The following is a 22,307-nucleotide window of genomic DNA, read 5'->3' on the forward strand; positions in this document are numbered from 1 at the left end:
GTGGAAGGATGTGATAGCGGGGTGGTCATCGTTGAGAGTGATAGGGAGGGGGTGAGATGAGTGTTGTGAGCTGCTGCTGAGAGAGCTGAAGGGATGAAGAGTTGAATTCACCCTTTCTGTTCTTGTGAGGTCATTAACCTTCTTTCTACATTGAACCCAGGTTCTGGGGGTGATGTTGCCAGCACTGACCCAGTCAACCATCTATGTCCGGGCCCGCCTGACAGTCACCTTTGGGAACCTCCTGCTGGTGCTGGGGAAGAGTATCTCTCTCCTGGTGCTCACTTCTTCCACTTGGACCTCCAGGAAGGAATCAGGAAAGCGAGGGGTGCCAGCCCTTCGACTCATCTCCGCAGCCAACAAAACTTCCACAGTTGTTGCAGGAAAAATGCAAACAGGGGGTGCAACCTCGCTTTAGGAAATGCGCCAGAAATTGCACAGGTCATATGTGTGGGTCAACCAATTCTGCAGGTGATCAGGAAGGCAGCCCATCCATCAAAAGTTAATGGGACCCGGGAGTTAAAATGGCCTAGGGCCTCACTCTGACAATGTCATGTTGGGCCTGTCACAGGATTCCCAACTGGAGCTAAATTCAGGCCTTTAGCTGCATAATGGCATAAGTCACAGCATGAAAATTCAGCAATGTCTAATGAGCCTGTGAACAAGGAACATGTTAACAATATAAGAACATAAGAAATAGGAGCAGGAGTAGGCCACATGGCCCTTCGAGCCTGCTCCGCCATTCAATCAGATGATGGCCGATCTTCAACCTCAACTCCACTTTCCTGCCCGATCCCCATATCCCTTGATTCCCCTAGAGTCCAAAAATCTGTCCAACTCAGCCTTGAATATATTCAATGACTCAGCATCCACAGCCCTCTGAGGCAGAGAATTCCAAAGATTCACAACCCTCTGAGTGAAGAAATTCCTCCTCATCTCAGTCTTAAATGTCCGACCCCTTATCCTGCGACTATACCCCCGAGTTCCAGACTCTCCAGCCAGGGGAAACAGCCTCTCCGCATCTACCCTGTCAAGCCCCCTCAGAATCTTATATTTTCCAGATAGATCACCTCTCATTCTTCTAAACTTCAGAGAGTATAGGTCCATTCTACTCAACTTTGCCTCATAGGACAACCGTCTCATCCCAGGAATTAATGCAGTGAACCTTCGTTGCACTGCCTCTAAGGCAAGTATATCCTTTCATAGATAAAGAGACCAAAACTGTACACAGTATTCCAGGTGAGGTCTCACCAAAGCCCTGTACAATTTTTTTTTTTAAATTCGTTCACGGGATGTGGGCGTCGCTGGCAAGGCCGGCATTTATTGCCCATCCCTAATTGCCCTCGAGAAGGTGGTGGTGAGCCGCCGCCTTGAACCGCTGCAGTCCGTGTGGTGATGGTTCTCCCACAGTGCTGTTAGGAAGGGAGTTCCAGGATTTTGACCCAGCGACAATGAAGGAACGGCGATATATTTCCAAGTCGGGATGGTGTGTGACTTGGAGGGGAACGTGCAGGTGGTGTTGTTCCCATGTGCCTGCTGCTCTTGTCCTTCTAGGTGGTAGAGGTCGCGGGTTTGGGAGGTGCTGTCGAAGGAGCCTTAGCAAGTTGCTGCAGTGCATCCTGTGGATGGTACACACTGCAGCCACAGTGCGCCGGTGGTGAAGGGAGTGAATGTTTAGGGTGGTGGATGGGGTGCCAATCGAGCGGGCTGCTTTATCTTGGATGGTGTCGAGCTTCTTGAGTGTTGTTGGAGCTGCACTCATCCAAGCAAGTGGAGAGTATTCCATCACACTCCTGACTTGTGCCTTGTAGATGGTGGAAAGGCTTTGGGGAGTCAGGAGGTGAGTCACTCGCCGCAGAATACCCAGCCTCTGACCTGCTCTCGTAGCCACAGTATTTATATGGCTGGTCCAGTTAAGTTTCTGGTCAATGGTGACCCCCAGGATGTTGATGGTGGGGGATTCGGTGATGGTAATGCCGTTGAATGTCAGGGAGAGGTGGTTAGACTCTCTCTTGTTGGAGATGGTCATTGCCTGGCACTTATCTGGCGCGAATGTTACTTGCCACTTATGAGCCCAAGCCTGGATGTTGTCCAGGTCTTGCTGCATGCGGGCTCGGACTGCTTCATTATTTGAGGGGTTGCGAATGGAACTGAACACTGTGCAGTCATCAGCGAACATCCCCATTTCTGACCTTATGATGGAGGGAAGGTCATTGATGAAGCAGCTGAAGATGGTTGGGCCTAGGACACTGCCCTGAGGAACTCCTGCAGCAATGTCCTGGGGCTGAGATGATTGGCCTCCAACAACCACTACCATCTTCCTTTGTGCTAGGTATGACTCCAGCCACTGGAGAGTTTTCCCCCTGATTCCCATTGATTTCAATTTTACTAGGGCTCCTTGGTGCCACACTCGGTCAAATGCTGCCTTGATGTCAAGGGCAGTCACTCTCACCTCACCTCTGGAATTCAGCTCTTTTGTCCATGTTTGGACCAACGCTGTAATGAGGTCTGGAGCCGAGTGGTCCTGGCGGAACCCAAACTGAGCATCGGTGAGCAGGTTATTGGTGAGTAAGTGTCGCTTGATAGCACTGTCGATGACACCTTCCATCACTTTGCTGATGATTGAGAGTAGACTGATGGGGCGGTAATTGGCCGGATTGGATTTGTCCTGCTTTTTGTGGACAGGGCATACCTGGGCAATTTTCCACATTGTCGGGTAGATGCCAGTGTTGTAGCTGTACTGGAACAGCTTGGCTAGAGGCGCAGCTAGTTCTGGAGCACAAGTCTTCAGCACTACAGCTGGGATGTTGTCGGGGCCCATAGCCTTTGCTGTATCCAGTGCACTCAGCCGTTTCTTGATATCACGTGGAGTGAATCGAATTGGCCGAAGACTGGCTTCTGTGATGGTGGGGAGGCCGAGATGGATCATCCACTCGGCACTTCTGGCTGAAGATGGTTGCAAACGCTTCAGCCTTGTCTTTTGCACTCACGTGCTGGACTCCGCCATCATTGAGGATGGGGATGTTTGCAGAGCCTCCTCCTCCCATTAGTTGTTTAATTGTCCACCACCATTCACGACTGGATGTGGGAGGACTGCAGAGCTTTGATCTGATCCGTTGGTTGTGGAATCGCTTAGCTCTGTCTATAGCATGTTGCTTCCGCTGTTTAGCATGCATGTAGTCCTGAGTTGTAGCTTCACCAGGTTGGCACCTCATTTTTAGGTACGCCTGGTGCTGCTCTTGGCATGCTCTTCTACACTCCTCATTGAACCAGGGTTGATCCCCTGGCTTGTTGGTAATGGTAGAGTGAGGAATATGCCGGGCCATGAGGTTACAGATTGTGGTGGAATACAATTCTGCTGCTGCTGATGGCCCACAGCGCCTCATGGATGCCCAGTTTTGAATCTATCCCATTTAGCACAGTGGTAGTGCCACACAACACGTTGGATGGTGTCCTCAGTGCGAAGACGGGACTTCATCTCCACGAGGACTGTGCGGTGGTCACTCCTACCAATACTGTCATGGACAGATGCATTTGCGACAGGTAGATTGGTGAGGACGAGGTCAAGTAAGTTTTTCCCTCGTGTTGGTTCGCTCACCACCTGCCACAGGCCCAGTCTAGCAGCTATGTCCTTCAGTACTCGGCCAGCTCGGTCAGTAGTGGTGCTACCGAGCCACTCTTGGTGATGGACATTGAAGTCCCCCACCCAGAGTACATTTTGTGCCCTTGCTACCCTCAGTGCTTCCTCCAAGTGGTGCTCAACATGGAGGAGGACTGTAGGTGGTAATCAGCAGGAGGTTTCCTTGCCCATGTTTGACCTGATGCCATGAGATTTCATGGGGTCCAGAGTCAATGTTGAGGACTCCCAGGGCCATTCCCTCCTGACTGTACATCACTGTACCGCCACCTCTGGTGGGTCTGTCCTGCCGGTGGGACAGGACATACCCAGGGATGGTGATGGAAGAGTCTGTGACGTTGGCTGAAAGGTATGATTCTGAGAGTATGGCTATGTCAGGCTGTTGCTTGACTAGTCTGTGGGACAGCTCTCCCAATTTTAGCACAAGTCCCCAGATGTTAGTAAGGAGGATCTTGCAGGGTCGACTGGGCTTGGTGTTTTGCTGTTCTCGTGTCCGGTGCCTCGTGGTCCGTCCGGTTTTATTCTTATTATGACTTTTCGCAGCGAGATTTTACAACTGAGTGACTTGCTGGGCCATTTCAGAATCAACCACATTGCTGTGGGTCTGGAGTCACATATAGGCCAGACCGGGTAAGGACGACAGGTTTCCTTCCCTAAAGGACATTTGTGAACCAGATGGGTTTTTTACGACAATCCGGTAGTTTCATGGCCATCATTACTGGTACTAGTATTTTAATTCCAGATTTTTATTTAATTAATTGAATTTAATTAATTAATTGAATTTAAATTTGCCAGCTGCCGTGGCGGGATTTGAACTCATGACTCTGGATTTTAGTCCAGGCCTCTGGATTACTAGTCCAGTAACATAACCACTATGCTACCGTAGTAAATTGTAAACAATTTTACAACACCAAGTTATAGTCCAGCAATTTTATTTTAAATTCACAAGCTTTCGGAGGCTACCTCCTTCCACATCGTTCACCTGAGGAAGGAGGTAGCCTCCGAAAGCTTGTGAATTTAAAATAAAATTGCTGGACTATAACTTGGTGTTGTAAAATTGTTTACAATTGTCAACCCCAGTCCATCACCGGCATCGCCACATCATGACTACCGTAGTAAGACTTCCTTATTTTTGTACTCCAACCCTCTTGCAATAAAGCCAACATGCCATTTGCTTTCCTAATTGCTTGCTGTACCTGCATGCTAACTTTTTGTGTTTCTTGTACGAGGACACCCAAATCCCTCTGAACACCAAAATTTAATAGTTTCTCACCTTTTAAAAAATATTCTGTTTTTCAATTCTTCCTATCAAAGTGAATAACTTCACATTTCCCCACATTATGCTCCATCTGCCACCTTCTTGCCCACTAACTTAACCTGTCTATATCCCTTTGCAGACTCTTTGTGTCCTCCTCGCAGCTTACGTTCCCACCTAGCTTTGTGTCGTCAGCAAACTTGGATACCTTACACTCGGTCCCTTCATCTAATATAGATTGTAAATAGCTGAGACCCAAACACCGATCCTTGCAGCACCCCACTGGTTACAGCCTGACAACCTGAAAATGACCCTACTCTCTGTTTTCTGTCTGTTAACCAACCCTCTATCCATGAACCCTTATCTTGTGTCTTTTATGTGGCACCCTACAGAATGCCTTTTGAAAATCCAAATATATGACATCTACTGGCTCCCCTTTATCTACTCTGCTATTTACATCCTTAAAAAATATAACATGTTTGTCAAACACGATTTCCCTTTCATAAAACCATGTTGACTCTGCCTAATCATATTATGATTTTCTAAGTGCCCTGTTACCACTTCCTTTATAATGGATTCCAGCATTTTCCCGACGACTGATGTCAGGCTAACCATTAGTGAAATCTCTGGCAAGTCAATAAATGGGGCCAATGCAATCTATAAGATTTTTTGAAAAAGTTTTTAATCTCATATATATCAGAGTACTGTCGCTGTTTGAATACCTACACTTTAATGAACACACACATTTCAGAAGTTTGATAGACATTTATACCCAGACAATAGTTTGGGCAGTTCTTGATTAATTTGCTCCTGAATACCATATTGTCTTGTCTTGCAATAGGCTATTATGGGGCTGACTTTGAACCACAAATTCCATGGAACTTTATATCCTTTGTCAGTCTTGATTGCTTTCCTTCCTTAATTTCAAAATCTCTCAGACTGTCTACAAAGGATACTTTGAATCTGTGGTTAGATGTGTTCCTCCTGTTTATGTACTCCTAATATAGAACTTGCAAAACTCCCATGGCTTTACACACGAGTTGGAGGACGCGCTGTTTTATAACTGGGGTGTTATGCAATGTAATGTATAATGTGCAAGGTTTTCCCTTCCTCCTACAATCTACAGGCTTTTAAAAGCCAAACTTAACACTACCTAGCCATTATTTTTTGATTTAAATTGTTTTCTCTCCTATTCAACTCTGGTGGTGTCCTGCACCATGGGCCCTGGTCTGTTATATGGGTTTCTCAATACAAAAGTTTGTTTTAAAGCTGTTGGTCCTTGGATTTATTGGATAGTTTCAAACTCAATTGTGGTTGGGAGGATTCAATGTGGCGAACCGCGATTCACTTTCAGGAGCCTCAATTACTGGCCACTTATATCACTATGTCTCTACTTTATCCTGATTATCCAAGTTCCGCTCACCCATTTTCGCTGACCTACACTAGCTCCCTGCCCCCACCCCACCGAATGCCTCGGATTTAAAATTCTCATCTTCATGTTTAAATCCCTTCATGGTCTCACCCCTCCCTATCTCTGTAACCTCCTCCGGCCCTACAACCTTCTGAGAATTCCGCCCCCCCTCCAACTCTGGCCTTTTGTGCGTCGCCAAATCCTTTCCCCTCTCACCATTGGCGGCCGTTCCTTCAGGCAGTGCATTCCAGATCATAACGACTCACTGCGTTAAAAAATAATCTTCGCCTCTTGGCCTCTTCTCATGAAGGACGTAGCGCAAAAGATACCGAGAGCAGCACGGCATATGGAAGGCAGCCACTTGTACAAAACAAGTCTGAGAACGCTTTCGTACGTGTTCAGGAGTATGTTCTTACAGCAGTTTCATACTGATATTATATGACATACCTGATGGACACATATAATGAGAATTCCTGCAACAACTCCCCCCACCACCCATTTTCTATCCATTAGCTCCGCCCACCCAGGACTGCACATTAGGAATTTGAGAGCTGGCCTGATATGATTTTTCATCCATTGAAAAGTCATTGAACTACATAGAAAATACAACATGGAGAAAGGCCGCTGGCACAACCAGTCCTCCACACAAGAAATGCTCCTAATCCTGTGTTCCCACCCTTTGTCCACCTTTCCATTGCCGGGAGGCACATACTGGGATTCCAGTTATGCACTCCTACTGAATGATACCAGGGCTTAAAGGGTTAAATTACGAGGACAGCTTGCATAAACTTGACTTGTATTCCCTTGAGTTTAGAAGGCAGAGGGGTGATCTAATCAAGGTGTTTAAATGATAAAGTGATTTGATAGGGTGGATACAGAGAAGTTATTTCCTCTGGAACATGGGGGCATAATCTTAAAATTAGAGCTAGCCCATTCAGGAGTGCAATCAGAAAGCACTTTTTCACACAAAGGGTAGTGGAAATCTGGAACTCTCTTCGCCAGAAAGGCTGTGGATGTTGGGTTAATTTAAACTATAAGCCAGAGATCGATATTATTGTTGAGTAAGTGTATCAAGGGATATGGAGCAAAGGCGGTTAATGGAGTTGAGGTACAGATGAGCCGTGATCTAATTGAATGGCGGATCAGGCTCGAGGAGCTGAATGGCCTACACCTGTTCCTACGTACTGTGCAAATTGATCAAGTTTATACTATAATGTAATGGAAATGAGCTCAGTATTGCTTTCATATTAGTAAAGTCGCTGCCTACAGAAAAACTGAGTCATAGACCAGGATGGTCTCAGGTTTGATCACCAGTCTGTGGTGAGTTAGCTGTTCCTAGCTGGAGTAGCAGTGGAGGCCTCAATGTCCAAGGTTAGTTGGAAGAAAAATTAAGCCGGTGTTCCTGTTCCTGATCACCACCTTTCACCTTTGAGTCAGAAGGTCGTGGGTTCAAGTCTCACTCCAGAGACTTGAGCACAAAATTTAGGCTGAAACTCCAGTGCAGTACTGAGGGAGTGCTGCAATGTTGGAGGTGCCGTCTTTCTGATGAGACGTTAAACCGAGGCCCTGTCTGCCTGCCCTCTCAGGTGGACGCAAAAGATCCCACAGCACTATTTCGAAGAAGAGCAGGGGAGTTATCCCCGGTGTCCTGGTTGATATTTATCCCTCAACCAACATTACTAAAACAGATTATCTGGTCATTATCACATTGCTGTTTGTGGGGACCTTGCTGTGCCCAAATTGGCTGCCGCGTTTCCTACATTACAATAGTGACTACACTTCAAAAATACTTCATTGGCTGTAAAGCACTTTGGGATGTCCTGAGGTTGTGAAAAGCGCTATATAAATGCACATCTTTCAAGTCTTTCTTTTTATCACATTGCTGTTTGTGGGAGCTTGCTGTGCGCAAATTGGCTGCCGCGTTTCCTACATTGCAAAAGTGACTGCACTTCAAAAGTACTTCATCGGCTATAAAGTGCTTTGGGACATCCTGAGGTCGTGAAAGACGCGATATTAATGCAAGTTTTTTCTTTACCTAGCGACTCCTGCTAGAAGATGTGGCTGCGTGGATAGGATTGGGCTCAGCTTTGAGATGCTCTTCCCCCAACCCCTCAACGCAATCTTCCAAATGAAGAATCATCACTTGACGGAAGTCCTGAGGCCCATCCAGCACCTGTGCAGCGGTATTGTCAGGATGAGCCAGTGCCTTCATAAGCAAGAGGTTGACAAGCACAGGGAGGAAAAAAAAACACAGCATACCTGACAGGATTGTGTGTGGCCGATATTGAGTGAGCACAAAGAAGAGAAAATATTGAATTCTCCTGCACTTAATCCCTTTCCACGAGCAGACACAAGACTCAAGAATATGTCAACGACAAGTTGCAGTTCTATAGTGCTCATCACATGTAGGGAGACGTTTCAAATCAAATCAATGATTTACTGACACAATTTCATCTGGTGAATGTGTATGCCACAGCAGTCTTGCGAGCAATGCATTTCTGCTTCCTGTGGTGTTGGAAGGTGCAGCAGCCATTGGCTTTTAGCTTTGTGAATGCCCAGATATTAGGGTCCTGAACATCAGTCTTAAATCCTGAGTGCTCATGGCTCATAACAGTCTACTTGATATTATTAGACTATACCGGTGGCTCATACTTGTCTTTTTCATCCAAGACTGTATTTCTGAATGTGATTACTGTCACATACTGTAAATGGGAGACGGAATTCAGATTATTTCTTGATAAACACATTGTACTGACATCACAGCCATTAATCCTCTTGTGTAAATGCCATCAGAAGGGCCAATGTCTGCACTGACAGCTGCCAACAGTGTAAAACCCAACCTGAAATAACACATGGCCCCTGAACTCATGCCTGTGAGATGCTAATGCTTAGCACGTTCGTCTGAAATTCCTCCCTCTGCTATTTTAGCGGAGGCACACGCCCATTTATTTTAAATAGATTCACGCCTCCACACTTAAATAGCGGGGGAGAGGAATTTCAGAGGGACGTATTCATCCCCAGTATTCCACGGAGTCAATTCGGGGCCTTAAACTCAGATGGAATGTAAAGAGTATTTATTATAAATAATAAGATAGCAGGGAGCGATCTGAAGCCTGTAATGTAATCTCAGGGTTCATGTGACAGTTATAGATGGGTCAGTCTCCAGTTTATAACATCACCCGAATCCTTCAGTTAATTCACTACCCCCGGGTAATCACTCCCAGATATCCGTTACTCTGTGCTTCACAATCAAGTTCTGGCTTGATGCTAAGCTGTAAATCTCAGTTAAACAACATCAGAAATCACCTAATCCAGGCCCTGCTGATATGCTGAGTGCTGTAATTTTTTCAATAAAATCTCTTTGGAGAAGCTTGGAGTTTGTATTGGTTAAGAGAGCCCTTATTTGTTTATGTATTTGAGTTCGATAATTAACTTTGGAATCAATGAAGAGCTATTATTCTTGATATGTGTCACTCAGCCTAATTTAGTTCTGTTTGTCTAAACAGCATGTGCTCTAAACGTAGCGTTAGTGTCAAAGGTTATATAACGCTGCTGATATATTTGGTAACAGCAAGCCTGTTATTATCAAGGAGTCTAGGTTCACATGTATGGCTCAAATGTTAGTCAGCTATGATGAATAGCATGACAATCCCCGAGTAAAGGGAGGGGAATGTGATTGCACAGGATATGGCCCTTCTCAATCAGCAACAACTGCGGACTTTATATGAATGAAAAGTTGCAAAAATTAAGGCTCTTATAGGAGTACTTCCTTCAGTACCTTCCTTTCAATATATTTAGTCTTACTAAACCTAACTAATTTGGGTTTTATACATGTAGTTGTGTACTGACAACTTGCAAATCAATCAGTTTGAATCCAAATCTTTATTGCAAGTGCACAGGCACCAACTAAGATCTGTGTTTTAGGCAGTGCATGTAGCCCTCTGGTGGACTGGAGAAGGAAGTGCAGACAACATGTGCAATGGCAGACACCGAAAGGAAATGCAGAGACGATCACAAGATACTTATGGATGAAGAAGGCCATTCATAGAGTCATAGAGTTATACAGCACGGATAGAGGCCCTTCGGCCCATCGTGTCCGCGCCGGCCATCAAGCCCTGTCTACTCTAATCCCATATTCCAGCATTTGGTCCGTAGCCTTGTATGCTATGGCATTTCAAGTGCTCATCCAAATGCTTCTTGAATGTTGTGAGGGTTCCTGCCTCCACAACCCTTTCAGGCAGTGAGTTCCAGACTCCAACCACCCTCTGGGTGAAAAAGTTCTTTCTCAAATCCCCTCTAAACCTCCCGCCTTTTACCTTGAATCTATGCCCCCTTGTTATAGAACCCTCAACGAAGGGAAAAAGCTCCTTAGTATCCATCCTATTCGCCCCATCTTAATACATCCACCCAGAATAACCTTACGCTATCCCTCAATACTGATTCCAGGTTTTCTGTCTCCATCCAGAAGTTCATTTCAAGTGTTGGTCACACTCTTCATGAAGAAGATCTTCCTGATATCACTTCCCCGATGTCCTTCCCGATATCCCCCTCTTCATCCCCCCGATGTCTTCCTGATGTCCCTCTTTTCACCCCCCGATGTCCCCCTCTTCACCCCACCAATGTCCTCCCGATCTTCCCCTCTCCCCCCCGATCTTCCCCTCTCCTCCCCGATCTTTCCCTCTCACCCCCCGATCTTCCCCTCTCCTCCCCGATCTTCCCCTCTCCCCTCACCCCGGTCTTCCAGTCCAGCGCGGATGACGTCTTGTTCTCTCTCTATCCGCCCCACCTCGCGTTGCAGCTCTTGATGGCAGCCAGCCTGTCAATCAGGATGGCTGCCTGGTGTGAAGCCCGGAGAGGACATTAATCATCAGTGATCAACATGCGATCGCGTCGGGAAACGGTGAGTTTTGTTCATGCAGGTTTGCCACACACACTTTCACCGCCCCCCCCCCCCCCAGCTGCCAACCCGCCACCATTGCAAAATCGAGCCCCAAGAATCAGCCTGGTGGCCCTTCTCTGCACTGCCTCCAATGAATGTCTCCTTTATTTCTCAGTGACGAGAATAAGACACAGTACACAAGGTGTGGTCTGATCAGAGCACTGTACAGTTTGATCGCACCTTCCACTGACTTGTATTATATTGTTTTGGCTGTGTAGTTCACCATTTTGTTGGCTTTGTTGATTGCTTCTCTACATTGGTTGGATATGTTGAGTGTTGAGTCTACTAAGACTCCTAGGTCTCTTTCAACTTCATCCTTAGCCATCTCAACACCATTCATGAAGTTTGCATGTTGCCCATTTTTCCTTCCTATGTGCAATACTTTCCTCTTGTCTGCATTAAATTTCATCTGCCACTCACATATTTTGTTTCACTCATTCTGTACTTTCTGGGCTGTCTCCTCAATTCCACTGTCCCTCCAAGTTTGGTATCCTCTGCAAATTTGACCAATTTTCATTGAGTTTCTGAATGTAAGTCATTGATGTTAACTAGAAAGAATAGCAGTTTCAACATAGCCCACTCGGTACCTCCCGCACCCAGTTATTACCCCTCTAACCAGTACCTATCTTTTTCTGCCCATATCCAAACCCACGTTTTGCCCTGAACCCCCACAGCTTTGAGCTTAATTAGTAATCTATTGTGTGGAACTTTATCAAATGCCTTTTGTAAGTCTAAGTACATTTGGGTTGTCACTTCCTCAAAGAAATGTAAGGAGGTTGGTCAGGCTGGATCTTCTCCATGTAAATCTATGTTATTACTGCTGTTTGCTAGCTGGTTATTGTACAGATAATCCTCAAGTTTACAGTTGAGAATTGGTTTCATTTTTTTTAACATGGAAGTGAAGAATGTCAAATGGGTTTATCATTGGCTGTGTCAGTATATCACCCTATTTGAACATAGGCACCATGTTAATCCATTGGTCCGTCCCCAGTGTCCACTGACTCCCTCATAATGATCATCAATGCCTCACAAATTTCCTCGCTAATCTCAACAGTCTGGGATAAGTGCCATATATGCCTAGGAATTTATTTGGTTTTAAGCCCATTCAGTTTGTCTAGGACTTCCATCTCAGTTCTATCAAGGTCTTGAATAAAGCTTTAGCGCTCTTTTTTTGGGACAGTGTGTTATTCATGGCTTCCCTTGTGAATACTTTGAGGACGTAATCATTCAGAATATTTACTATTTTGCGCTCATCTTCGGTTTCAAGCCATTTGCATCCATTAATGTTCTTACCTCTTCTCTGATACACCTCCTGCTATTGTAGTACTGAAAGAATTCATTACTGTTATATTTTGCCTCTGCAGCTATATATTTTTCTAGGTCTCCCTCAGTCCCTGTGATTACCCTTTTAACTTGTTTCTGCATGATCCTATATTTAGCCCTGTGAGTCCTTTCTCCTTTCTTTCTCCAGGATTTGCAGAGGTCTTTTATTCCTCTTTATTGCACTTTTAAGTGTTTTGTTAATCCATTATCGGGTCACACTTGCTTAGTCTGGGCTTGCTGGATGTCTTGCATGTCCAGCATTATTCTTTTAAAGACATTCCATTTATCTTCTACTGAAATGTTGACCAATATTCTCCTCCAATCCATTTGTCTCAGTGCTTTTGATTATGCAGTTCTGACTGCATATGCCTGCAGTGCACTGAGCTGGCCTTGTGCCATGATACAAGTTCAGCTCATTAATGTCTTATCAAACAGCTCCTGGCACATAGCACACCAGGGTCAGGTCATTAATGTATTATCACAGAGCTCCTGGCACACAGCACACCAGGGTCAGGGCTGCTGATTGCCCTTAAAGCTGCCCTGCTACAGAAGAAGAGGAGAAATGGCTGGACCGACTTTTCGATCCTTTCCAAACGTACAGATGTGTCCAGGTTTCACTGGCACTCTGCAATGCTGCCATTGCAAAGCATTTGCATTACAATGCGGCCCATTAAATGCAGCATCCAATAAACATTAAGCACTCCACCAACACAAGGTCCTGGCACACTGCATATTCATGAGCTCACATAAAGTGGCTGCTGGCCTGGGCACTTGGGTGGCACATCTCTTGAGCTAGATGTTCCGCTATTGAAGACCTCTGCCTGTCACTAAGGTGGGCCATTGACTTTGGCTTATTTCTGGTCTAGAAGGCGTTCAAATGATTTTGATGGCCTCCATCGGGGAGTCTCATATTAAAAGAATAGGCCGGTGCATAAAGATCCTGATCTCACGGGCTCGATTTTAACTCCTGGTCGGGAACGCAGCAAAGCGAGCGACTCACCCGTTTGGGAGCAGCAGCAGGCAAGCTCGGCCGGATTTAATGACCGGGACCAGGCCTCGTTAGCTTGCCAATTCCCGACTTCCCGACCAAAACGGCCGGGCAGTCGGTGGGAAGCAGCTTCCCGGCCATTAAAATCAGACAGCAGGAGGCCGCCACCAGGGACTCAGGGGTATGGTCCCTGGCACAAGGGAATCCCAGTGGGTGGAGAGGGAGAAGGAAGTCCAGGGCAGGAGAGGCCCAAGGTTTCCTTGCAGGGGCCGGATGACTGCTCCTGCTCCTCTTGGCCTACGAGGAAACGAAAAAAAAATATTTAAATCTTACCTTGCTGGCCCTGGCTGCTGCTCCCAGCGGGTTTTCCCCATCGGGGAAGCCACCACACTCCCCTGCTCAGGCCTCAAGTTAAAATGGCAGATTGGGCCCCGATGACATCAGCATATTTAAAGAGGACCACTTGGGGCGGGGTGTCCTTGCTGCCTACAATTAAAAATTGCAGTCGGCCAAATCGGGGCAGGAAAGAAGTGGATAAGTCACTCCATTTTAACTGCCCCCTCCCTGCCTGGTTTCCGCCAGGCTGGGGTTTTCTGCCAGGTGAGGCGGGGGATGGGGTGGGGCAGTTAAAATCGAGCCCCCACATATAAAGATATACATTAGAACATAAGAACATAAGAAATAGGAGCAGTAAGTCATTCGGCCCCTCGAGCCTGCTCTGCCGTTCAGTAAGATCATGGCTGATCTTCGACCTCAAATCCATTTTCCTGCCCGATCCCTACAGAATCATTTTCATTCATTGTTACTTAAACAATATGTGGACAGTTTTGAAATAGGAAATTCTAACTTTTTATTTGAGTTGCAATTGTCTTAGTGGCAGTGCGTCATAACATGTGGCATGTAGCTTGCCGTATGTGCTTGATGTGCTTTTAGCTTGGCACAATCAGTAGCGCTGCTGCCCTGGGGGCCGATGAAGGCAAAATTCTTTTTTGGCAGTAGCGCAAAACGGGCGAGGGCACATCGGCAACCATTTTACACTCCTCCCAATTCTCTTTTCCATTGTCTCGAAGAAGTTAGAATTGTCTATTTCAAAACTGTGGACATATTGTTTCATTAACAATGAATGATGATTATAAGAACATAAGAAATAGGAGCAGGAGTAGGCCATATGGCCCCTTGAGCCTGCTCCGCCATTCAATAAGATCATGGCTGATCTTCTACCTCAACGTAATAATCAATAAGGCTAATGGAATGCTGGCCTTTATATCTAGAGGACTAGAGTACAAGGGGGCAGAAGTTGTGCTGCAGCTATACAAAACCCTGGTTAGACCGCACCTGGAGTACTGTGAGCAGTTCTGGGCACCGTACCTTCGGAAGGACATATTGGCCTTGGAGGGAGTGCAGCGTAGGTTTACTAGAATGATACCCGGACTTCAAGGGTTAAGTTACGAGGAGAGATTACACAAATTGGGGTTGTATTCTCTGGAGTTTCGAAGGTTAATGGGTGATCTGATCTAAGTTTATAAGATATTAAGGGGGACAGATAGGGTGGATAGAGAGAAACTATTTCCGCTGGTTGGGGATTCTAGGAGTAGGGGGCACAGTCTAAAAATTAGAGCCAGACCTTTCAGGAGCGAGATTAGAAAACATTTCTACACACAAAGGGTGGTAGAAGTTTGGAACTCTCTTCCGCAAACGGCAATTGATACTAGCTCAATTGCTAAATTTAAATCTGAGATAAATAGCTTTTTTGGCAATCAAAGGTATTAAGGGATATGGGCCAAAGGCGGGTATATGGAGTTAGATCACAGATCAGCCATGATCTTATCAAATGGCGGAGCAGGCACGAGGGGCTGAATGGCCTACTCCTGTTCCTATGTTCCTTATGAATTTTCCTACACTTAGCCTTTTCCTGCATAGCCCTTGATCCCTTGATTATTGTCATAGAGTCATAGAGTTATACAGCACGGATAGAGGCCCTTCGGCCCATCGTGTCCGCGCCGGCCATCAAGCCCTGTCTAATCTAATCCCATATTCCAGCATTTGGTCCGTAGCCTTGTATGCTATGGCATTTCAAGTGCTCATCCAAATGCTTCTTGAATGTTGTGAGGGTTCCTGCCTCCACAACCCTTTCAGGCAGTGAGTTCCAGACTCCAACCACCCTCTGGGTGAAAAAGTTCTTTCTCAAATCCCCTCTAAACCTCCCGCCTTTTACCTTGAATCTATGCCCCCTTGTTATAGAACCCTCAACGAAGGGAAAAAGCTCCTTAGTATCCATCCTATCTGTGCCCCTCATAATTTTGTACACCTCAATCATGTCCCCCCTCAGCCTCCTCTGCTCCAAGGAAAACAAACCCAATCTTCCCAGTCTCTCTTCATAGCTGAAGCGCTCCAGCCCTGGTAACATCCTGGTGAATCTCCTCTGCACCCTCTCCAAAGCGATCACATCCTTCCTGTAGTGCGGCGACCAGAACTGCACACAGTACTCCAGCTGTGGCCTAACCAGTGTTTTATACCGCTCCATCATAACCTCCTTGCTCTTATATTCTATGCCTCGGCTAATAAAGGCAAGTATCCCATATGCCTTCTTTACCACCTTATCTACCTGTTCCGCCGCCTTCAGGGATCTGTGAACTTGCACACCAAGATCCCTCTGACCCTCTGTCTTGCCTAGGGTCTTCCCATTCATTGTGTATTCCCTTGCCTTGTTAGTCCCTCCAAAGTGCATCACCTCGCACTTTTCCGGGATTAAATTCCATTTGCCACTGTTCCGCCCATCTGACCAACCCATCTATATCGTCCTGCAGACTGAGGCTATCCTCCTCGCTATTTACCACCCTACCAATTTTTGTATCATCAGCGAACTTACTGATCATACCTTTTACATTCATATCCAAGTCATTAATGTAGACCACAAACAGCAAGGGACCCAGCACCGATCCCTGTGGTACCCCACTGGCCACAGGCTTCAAGTCACAAAAACAACCTTCGACCATCACCCTCTGCCTTCTGCCACTAAGCCAGTTTTGTATCCAAAGTGCCAAGGCACCCTGGATTCCATGGGCTCGTACCTTCTTGACCAGTCTCCTGTGGGGGACTTTATCGAAGGCCTTACTGAAATCCATGAATACCACATCCACTGCGTTACCCTCATCCACACGCCTCGTCACCCCCTCAAAAAATTCAATCAAATTAGTCAGACATGATCTTCCCTTAACAAAGCCATGTTGACTATCCCTGATTAATCCTTGCTTCTCCAAGTGGAGACTAATTTTGTCCTTCAGAATTTTTTCCAATAATTTTCCTACCACTGATGTTAGGCTCACTGGCCTGTAGTTCCCCGGTTTTTCCCTACTCCCCTTCTTGAATAATGGTATTACATTAGCGGTTCTCCAGTCCTCTGGCACATCCCCTGTGGCCAGAGAGGTTCTGAATATATGTGTTAGAGCCCCCGCAATCTCCTCCTTTGCCTCACACAGTAGCCTGGGATACATTTCGTCCGGGCCTGGGGATTTATCCATTTTTAGGCCTGCTAAAACCGCCAATACCTCCTCCCGCTCGATGTTAATATGTTTGAGTATATCACAGTCCCCCTGCCGTATTTCTATGTCTACATCGTCCTTCTCCATAGTGAAAACAGATGCAAAAAATTCATTTAGAACCCCTCCTACATCTGCCGGCTCCACACACAGATTGCCATTTTTGTCCCTAATGGGCCCTATTTTTTCCCTAGTCATCCTCTTACCCTTAATATACTTATAAAACATCTTAGGATTTTCCTTTATTTTGCTCGCCAGTGTTATTTCATGGCCCCTCCTTGATCTCCTAATTTCTTTTTTAAGTATCCCCCTGCACTTTTTGTACTCCTCTAGGGCTTCCTCCGTCTTTAGCCTTTTGTATCTGCCAAAAGCCCTCCTTTTTTTCCTAATCCATTCTCGTATATCCCCTGACATCCAAGGTTCCCTGGAGTTCTTGGAACCACCCTTGACCTTTACGGGAACATGTTGCCATCGTATGGTCTCAATCTCCCTTCTGAAAGACTCCCATTGCTCCGATGCGGATTTTCCTACAAGCAGCTGATCCCAGTCCATTTTGGCCAGATCCTGCCTTATCCTATTAAAATCGGCCTTCCCCCAATTTAGAACCTTTATTTCCGGCCCCTCCCTATCCTTTTCCATGACCACCTTAAATCTCACCGAATTATGGTCACTGTCACCAAAGTGCTCACCTACTAGCACTTCTTCCACTTGGCCGGCCACATTCCCTAGAATTAGGTCCAGTACCGCCCCCTCTCTTGTAGGACTTTCTACATGCTGGCTCAAAAAGCTCTCCTGGATGCACGTTAAGAATTTTGTACCCTCTAAGCCTTTTACACTCTGAGTATCCCAGTTAATATTGGGGAAGTTGAAATCCCCCACGATTATTACCCTATTATTTGCACAATTTTCTGAGATTTGCCTACATATCTGTTCCTCTATCTCCCCCTGACTGTTTGGGGGCCTATAGTACACTCCCATCAAAGTGCTTGCCCCCTTTTTGTTTTTAAGCTCCACCCATATGGCCTCATTAGAGGAACCTGCTAATATATCATCCCTCCTTATGGCAGTAATTGATTCTTTAATTAATATTGCGACTCCCCCTCCTCTTATACCTCCCCCTCTGTCTCGCCTGAAGATTCTGTACCCCGGAATATTGAGCTGCCAGTCTTGCCCCTCCCTCAACCATGTCTCTGTGACAGCAACAATATCATACTCCCATGTGTTTATCAACACCTTCAGTTCATCCACCTTATTCGCAAGACTCCTTGCATTAAAATAGATGCCATCCAGCCTTGCCCTCACATATTTGCCCTGTCTTCCAAGCTGACTTGTTTTTTTCTCTATATTTGGCTGCACATCACCCCCTATTGTAGCTCCACTCTGTATCCCCCACTACACAACAGAGACCCGAGAATCCACAAACTCTAACCTTAGACAAATTCAGCAGGAAAATACTCACCAGCCAATCACTTACCTCTTCCTCGGTGACGTCCCACTTGGATTACATTTTGCTTCTTATTTATCTTAGGTCCAGGAGTTAAGTCCCTGTGATGTCGCACAGTAGTTGTCTCTTGGTGCAGGTCTGCTGCTGCTTTTATTCCACAATCTCAGTCTTCTACTCTCAGGTCCACTACCGCTCTGCAGGAAAAGTTTGGAAAAGCAAGGCAAAGCAGCACCTCCTTCCCCCACTTCACCAAACTCCCACACTTACCGAACTCTCAGCACACTGTGTATATCTGCACACTGTTGTGTGTGTGTGTGTGTGTGTGTGTGTGTGTGTGTGCATGTGTGTGTGTGTACGAGGGGCTCGATTTTAACGGCAATTAAGTTGGAGCAGGGGATTTACGAGGGATCGATCCGCTCCTTTCCTGCCCTGATCTGATTAACCGCGCTACCAATTGCCGCTCAAATACCAATGCTTGCTGCTTAAACTCACGCAGAGATAATGGACATTAGGGGTGAGGTACCAGACAGTGTCCATGGAATCATATCATAGCAAGGAATTAAAGCTTCACAAGAGGAGGGGAAGGGGAGGAGAAATTTGCAAAGAAAATACAAAAGTACAGCATCAATACCACCTAAGCAAACTAATATACTAAAAATAATTCGAATAATCATAATTTTGGTGTCCCTAGCGGGAGATTTGGATTACTGAAGTGTGAGTGTTTTAGATATCATTGAAGAAACGGCGGATTAGTACTGAATCAGACAGTGTGGGTGTGCTGAAGTAACGCACACAGTAGAAACAGCAAAATCATCAAAGCCTCCAGAGGATCAGGCTGCATCTGCTGTTTGTGGAGTGCCCTCACACTATTCAGCCCCGTTACATCTCCAAGGCATTATTGCGATGCCTTCAAAATCAAAAATAAAAAGAACACTGTTGTCTTTTGCACACCTCACGTTTCATCTGACGTTCTGTGCCCATCTACATTATGGGTTTTCAGCAGAACATCTGTACCATGGGGCCAGGATTTCACTCCTCGCAGATTTTAGGTTTAATGAAGGTCGAGGGGAGATTTGATAGCAGTGTTCAAAATCATTAAGGGTTTAGATAAAGTAAATAAAAAGAAACTATTCCCATTGGCGGATGGGTCGAGAACCAGAGGACACAGATTTAAGGTGATTGGTAAGAGAACCAAAGGTGACATAAGGAAGAGCTTTTTTACGCAGCGAGTGGTTATGATCTGGAATGCGATGCCTGAAAGGGTTGTGGAAGCAGATCCAATCGTGGCTTCAAAAAGGAATTGGATAAATGCTTGAAGGGAAACAATTTGCAGGGCTACGAGGAAAGAGCGGGGGAACGGGACTAACTGGATTGACCTTACAAAGATCCGGCATGGGCTCGATGGACTGAACGGCCTCCTTCTGGGCTGTAACTGTTCTATATGGACCCTGAGTAAAAACGTCCTGGAATCCATACCTGGTACTGAGGATTCCTATCCCTTCAAAACTGGATTAACATTAGCAAAATGCTAGTCAAAAACAAAACATTTTTTACTTATTAAGGTAAAATGGTTAACATGTGCACCATTCCACTGCTGCAGTCAAACTGAAAGGTGAGTATTTTGTCCCCGGTGTTCTGGCCAATATTTATCCCTCAACCAACGTCATTAAAACAAATTATCTGGTCATTATCTCATTACTGTTTGTGGGACCTTGCTGTGCGCAAATTGGCTGCCGCGTTGCCTACATTACAACACTGACTACGCTTCAAAAAAGTACTTCATTGGCTGACAAGTGTTTTGGGGTGTCCTGAGGTCGTGAAAGGCGTTATATAAATGCAAGTCTTTCTTTCTCTTTCTTTATTTTACTTTAGGCCAGACCCGGCATTAGTGGGTCTAAAATTCCGGGAGCCTGGTTCTGCCAGTGGTAATTTAACAGAGCCCATCCCCAAGGATGCAGAGCCCATCCCAAGCTGTGGGGAGAGGGCTATTTGCATGGCAGCTGGCACCTGTACAAGTGCTTCAGCAGCTCCTGCCCTGCCTTCATAAGATGGAGCAGCCCACAGCCGCTCCACCAATCGTTGCCCAGGGCCCTTCCCTGGCCAGGGAACATAGAGGTAAACAATTCATTCGCTCTGAAGAGAAGCACAGTTCCTGTGTGATCGATTGCCTTAGTCAAAGTAAGGTTTGGGGCCTTTCAAATGGCATCAGTGGTACTAGTGCCAGCTCTAAGCTGGTGAGCGTTCCAATTGAGGCCTTATATGCGTGATGGTGGAATTCCCTGGGGCTTCCCGTATACGCCCCATTGACTTACGTGGGGTGGGTGGAGGAATCTCCCTCTCCCCCCACATCAAAAAATGGGAAAACTGAAGAAATGGGGCAAATCCCAGAGGAACAGAGTTCCACCCCATTTTCTGGTGGAAAGCTCCCGCCTGGAGCTCTGGCAGATTTGGCCCGGGGATTTTAATGAAGGGGAAGATTCAAAAGCATCAGCATAGACATCAGCAGCGTCATTTGGCAGCATTTGTCAGAAGACTATTTGACTGCAGGAGGCTTCGTAGCTAACTCCAATTCTGTCCCCACCCTACCCCCACACATAATGACTTCCAGCAGGGATAGCTGGGTAAAGATCAGAAACAGGAACCCTGGCTGATTTTACCTAGCTGGAGGGGTGGGGGGCCTGCTAAGGCCAATTGTAGCACCCCTTCCACTGCCCTTGCTGAGATCAGCTGACAGCATAGACCGGGGATTGCACCTTCATGGTCTATACGGCTCGGCCACCCACCGCAAAGGCTTCCTAAGCCATCAGGGGAAGCCTTTACATATTAATTGGACAATTTATCCTGAGGAAGAAGAGTCTTGTAAAGGCTTGTGTGCAATTCTGTAGAAAATTTGCAGGGTGAATGAATGACTCCCACACCTGCCCCATTAATAGCTGTTTTGTTGCAAACTGGAAGGATCTATGTGAGAATGAACCAGCAGCAAAGGCAAACCAAAAAAATCTATAAATGACGACTGATTAATGCCGCAACACGCCGCATAAAATACCAATTTGCACTTGAGTGAAAAGGATTGCTATTATCATCTGGGCTTTAAAACAAAGTATTTCATCTCCACCGCAGGCTTTTCTGAAATGTTTAGACTTTTCTAAAACGAGGTTGAGCTCTCATATGGACAATGTTCAGTATCAGCACTAGTTCAATCCTACATTTATAACAAACGCAGGGTCTGGAGCAGGTGTCGGGCTCTGTGCAATTCACAAACATCACAGTCATGCAGGATCAGAATCTCACATCAGAAGGATATGCTGGTAGGGGTTAGATGAAATAGGCTGGGAGGAGGCTCATGTGGAGCATAAATGCCGGCATATACCAGTTGGGCCAAATGGCCTGTTTCTGTGCTGTAAATTCTATGTGTGTAATTCTATGTAATAAAAAAAATCACTTCTCTGAAAAAGGCAAAGGAACTTATTTATGGGTCCTATCTCATCTTATTGATTTGTTTGTGGGATTAAAGAAAAAGTTTTCAAATTGTGAAGGGGGGGTGGGGGGGTGGGTCGTGGCGGGGTTGGGGGGGAAACCTGAAGAAGCACTGAAAAGAATTAGGGCCGATTTTCCTGCCTCCCTCCTCTTGTGTGCAAGTAGGGTGAAGCCCAGCTGAGCAGACCTGAACCCGCCTGTCATCGCCTATACCAGGCCGTCCCCAGCACTAAAGCCCGCTTCCTGGCAAGGGGCCTGTGCCCGGAAGCAGGGGATGTAACTCAGTTGCTGTGCAAG

The sequence above is a fragment of the Heptranchias perlo genome, chromosome 2 (genome assembly GCF_035084215.1).
Source record: "Heptranchias perlo isolate sHepPer1 chromosome 2, sHepPer1.hap1, whole genome shotgun sequence".
NCBI lineage: Eukaryota > Metazoa > Chordata > Chondrichthyes > Hexanchiformes > Hexanchidae > Heptranchias > Heptranchias perlo.